The sequence below is a fragment of the Aethalodelphis obliquidens genome, unplaced genomic scaffold (genome assembly GCF_003676395.1).
Source record: "Aethalodelphis obliquidens isolate GAN/ISIS:26980383/991018 unplaced genomic scaffold, ASM367639v1 scaffold709, whole genome shotgun sequence".
In the NCBI taxonomy this organism is placed as follows: domain Eukaryota; kingdom Metazoa; phylum Chordata; class Mammalia; order Artiodactyla; family Delphinidae; genus Aethalodelphis; species Aethalodelphis obliquidens.
Window position 1 is genome coordinate 7,295 of NW_020838620.1, and position 4,296 is coordinate 11,590.

General features: G+C 37.8%; 2 long non-coding RNA genes across 3 annotated transcripts in view; one reads left to right on the forward strand and one right to left on the reverse strand.

Annotated features, from left to right (window-relative positions):
* Window positions 1-359, forward strand: part of LOC113616876 (uncharacterized) — a 2,352-nt gene extending 1,993 nt beyond the window's left edge. The window contains exons 3-4 of one of the 2 annotated variants that reach the window (XR_003431437.1): window positions 11-227; window positions 321-359. This is a non-coding gene — a long non-coding RNA (uncharacterized LOC113616876). Of the gene's footprint in view, window positions 1-10; window positions 234-320 lie in introns of those variants that run through there. The other variant, XR_003431436.1, reaches the window with a different exon arrangement.
* A 2,621-nt stretch (window positions 360-2,980) lies between these two features.
* Window positions 2,981-4,286, reverse strand: LOC113616874 (uncharacterized). Its single transcript, XR_003431435.1, has 3 exons — window positions 4,157-4,286; window positions 3,379-3,462; window positions 2,981-3,238 (listed from the first exon to the last, which is right to left on the reverse strand). It is a non-coding gene; the product is annotated as an uncharacterized LOC113616874 (long non-coding RNA).
* Between the last annotated feature and the right edge of the window lie 10 nt (window positions 4,287-4,296).

Sequence of the window (4,296 nt, forward strand, 5' to 3'; positions counted from 1 at the left end):
GGGGGCACAGTTTCTAACAGAACTTGCACCTCTGTGTAAGATTTACTGCTCTGATGGAGAAGAATACACCATATCTAGGTGAGTTACTTTTTAACCACAATTTTGGAGAAACAAAGAAGATAATATTTTTCTTCAAAGCAATATTTTCTTTAAATAGCTGTGTTAGAGGACGGTTGATGGAAGTGAATGAAAACATTCTCCATGAGCCATCTATTCTTCAAGAGAAGGTAAAAGGGTCTGGGGAAGTAAGATCCCATCCACACACTTTTTACCTGATGTTTTACCATTTGACAGTATTAAATATTCTATTTCCCTTCTAGCCATCCACCGAAGGATACATTGCAGTTGTGTTGCCCAAGTCTGAAGAAAGTAAAAGCATAACAGAAGGGTTACTGACACAAAAACAGTATGAAGAAGTCGTGGTAAAACGCATCAGTGCCACAACAGCGACCTCATGAGGAGTAAGAGTGAGTGAAAACAACAGGGCATTCTTATCCTTACCTGGCCTACCAGTCAGTGCACTAAGGAAGAACCAGAGATGCTGAAGCATCCTTCACACCGGGCCATCCGCAGGGAGGCCTGATCTTAAAACCTGACCTAGGTTTCCTTCTTTGTCTTGCATAACAAGCCTTGATTCCATTTTGTCTTCAACCTCCCAGATCTGCCTGCCCATGGACTCACTCTGTTCTTTGCTTTTCTAACAACTGGCAAGCGACAGATGTTTTTCTGATTAAAAACCAACAAACAAAGCACTTTGAGGAAAATTTGAAAAGACAGAAAAGTAAAAATAATTTACCCATCATCCTGTAACCCGTTAGTAAATACTAGGTTTTGATGTGATTCTGGTTGAGTATTATGTCATGGTTATTGTTTTTGCCTCAATTTTCCATCACTTTGAAGTTGAAAAACAACAACCGGCCTTTCTTACCCAATCTGCCTCAGTGTGACACGACCAAAACGTCTGGTCCCACCCCATCTGCCCCAACTCCCCCGCTCAGGTTGCTGGGAAGAGGCAGGGTGTAGAGTGTACCTTCTCTATGTCTGTGGGTTGGCCTTCAACTCTGAACAATGTAGCACTGTAACGCTGGTTTCTTAATGAGGGACACATGAAGAGGCTTTGAAAGGGGCTTTGCTAACATGGAAGTATCAATATTATAATGCTGTATGAAGTAAGGTGCATTTGTGGTCTCTCAGTCTCGCACTGTAGTTACAGAGTAACCAGCGAGGAAGTTCCCGAGAGGTTCCTGGAATTTGAAGACAGACATGCTTTTGAACAGAACAAAAGTTTTCACATCATTTAAACAATAAACGAAAAACTATGAATTTATGGTTTAAAATTGTATGCTTGTTTACATTGAATTTCAAATAAAAGGACTTTTAAAACTTATTTTTCCTTAAGGGCTGCAACACATACATACATATAACTATATGGTTTTAAATAAAACGATTATCATTGACATGTAAATTCTTTTGGTTCTCTATCATCTTATGCTGTTGAAGTGATGTTATCCCTTTCTACCACCACTTGCATTTAAATAAGAGAATTCTCATTTCAGGTATGTAAACTCTTTTGTAAATAAATTTTTTAAAATTATTTTTGACTTACAAGGAAACTTTTAACTTAAGTGCCAGCATGACTCTCCCCTAAGTAGACCCACCAGATGTGATACAGGTATTAACTCTACAAACATCTACCTTGATAGTGCTATGAGCTGAAAGTGTAAGCACAAACCAGCAAATCCCCATTTCAGGTAGCACAAAGGGTTCCCAAAGGTGTCATAAAACAAAGATACTAAAGATAGTAAAAGAATTATGTATCTATTTTACATATAACATTACCTCACATCATTTTCCCTATATTTCCATTGTAATTTAAAAGAGTATTTTGGTTTCAGGGCATAAAAATCATATCTGATGATTTTTATAAAGAAATATTTTATAAAGGTCATAACCAAGCTGAGTGCATCCCATTTTCTCTCCAAGGCCTACAGTAAATTCAAGTTTGCCTAAATAAAATATTGACTAGCTAACTGGTGGTTCTTCAGGATCTTGTGAACATTGACTGTGATGGCTGACCCAGATACCGATCATCAGACGAGCCTACAGAACTACTGCCATTTGGCCACTGACATGTCCCGTTAGATTTCAAAATAAATTTCAAAGCACTGGGATACAAGCACAAAAAAACAAAGTTAACTATACTACATCATAAGGACAGACCTTATAACCAGATCCTTCTATCAAAATCCACCCCACAAAAACAAAAGCTTTAAACCGTAAAACCAAAAACACTAAAGTTGTTTATTTGTTTTATAATGAACATTCCAAAGACACATATATAAAATGTATGCTTACTCAGAATTTATTTTAAAAAGCTCAGTTCAATTATTCTCTGTCTTCTACCTTCTGTTCCATCAGTCACTACTCAGAAGTACAAAAACTACTTTTTAAGCCCGTAAGATAGGCTTAGGATTCCAGCTAATATTCAGGGCAGACAGGCCAGCTATGCTAGAAGGAGAACTAAAACCATCTCCTAGTGAGTTCCTCCAGGATTCCGTGGAGTAAGCTCCATGACCCTGCTTTTGGGTGGGAGAGGGACATGCATCACAACAGATTTCCTGTGCTCCGTGAAACCCTTACTAGAGAACACACGTGTGCTCCTGGCATGGATGATCTGTGACAGAGAGGACAGCAGAGGCCCAGTCATACTCAGTGGACGGAGGGATTGAAGAGGAGTCCACAGGTTTAAGGACAACCCTGCATCACCCAGACTACTTGTCTCTTCTGCTGCAAATTGGTATAGTAGATGATAAGCTTAAATTTAAAAAAATAGGAAGTTAGGGTAAAATATGCCAAAATGATCATATATTCAAAGCAGTTTCTTTGGATTAAACTGTCATTAAGACAGTAGGGATATTTGGTTTGACTTAAACATTATTCATGGCAACGTCCTATTCTAAAATCACACTGCAATTAGAAATATAGCAACTACCATGGCATTTATTAGTTGTCAGAAAGCTTCACAATTGGTTTCATGATCAGAAAATAAAGCAAGATTTCAGTTTGTTGTCTTTACAAAATTGTTCAGTTTCTGAAATATAAAGAATCATTTGCTTTCTAAAAATGTTAGCTTTGCCACATGGTGTTCCAGAGATCTGACCTCAAAAGCTTCTCAAGTTTTACCATCCACAGAATCTTTATTTGTAACTGAGACTCATCTGTTGTTGTCCATTTGAATCTGGAAAGAATTAAGAAAATTAGTTTCTGCTTTACTTTACTCTTAAAATAATTGCAAAATTAAATAGTATCTATTTTCTTTTGCACTTTCCTTTAGACTAATTTTTTAAATGTGAGTTTAAGATACACAAATTATCTTACCTTCTTCAGCAGTTTATAGCAAAGCGACAGAAGTTGGACCAAAGTAGCCATTATGCATCTTGTCTTTGTAATACTCTTATCAACCTATAGTGACAGAAAGCAAGCAAATCAAATTCTTATAAGGAGGCCTTCAAAAGACTTTAGCATTTAGTTTGAAAATGGTAAACATTTCTTCATTATAGAAATCTAAGGGATCTCAAAGGGTATACAGATTAAGGCATCTGAGCTGACTTGATGACCTGAGATCCCAGAACAAGGAGGAAGCAGGGATTGTTGCCCAAGTCTCATGCCAATTTCATGGAACCCCAGGAAGAATGGATGGAAAATCAACCTGTTCTATTTCAGACGGTTTAGGGGCTTCTCAAAGGGCACCAAATAGTGGCAGTGAACCCCTTTCTTTGCAACTCCTTTCACTCTACTTTTTTTCACTCAAACTCCCTAAAACAAACAACAGAAGCCCTTCACTCTGAGGTGTCTGTGCCCTAGTTAGTCAGGTGATGATGTTGGGATTTAAGGGTAGCTGCTCCGTGCTATGGAATTAATCATGTCCAAAAAGCTAATTTACTTGGTGAACCTACTACTTCCTGGGGTCAGTTATAACTGCAGATGATAAATGGTTCTTGCAGTCAAGGCAGGAAAAATGGAAATACATGGTTCTTCTGTGGGTATTAACACTTTATTTGAAAAAAAAGAAAAAGGGGCTGGAAGCTAACCTAATAAAAAAAGAAGTGTGAAAGTTTCTCAAGCGCTTTCCTGAATGTCCCACCCTCCCTTTTACCTTTAGAAACACTTGATTCTGCAAAGGTGTCTTAGTTACTGCCTGGAGCTGGTGGCACAGAGGAACAAGCTTGTTTATTTCCAGGAGAAGCATAAGCTTATCATCATCTTTCAGCTGAAATGTAAATAAGGAAGTTATAA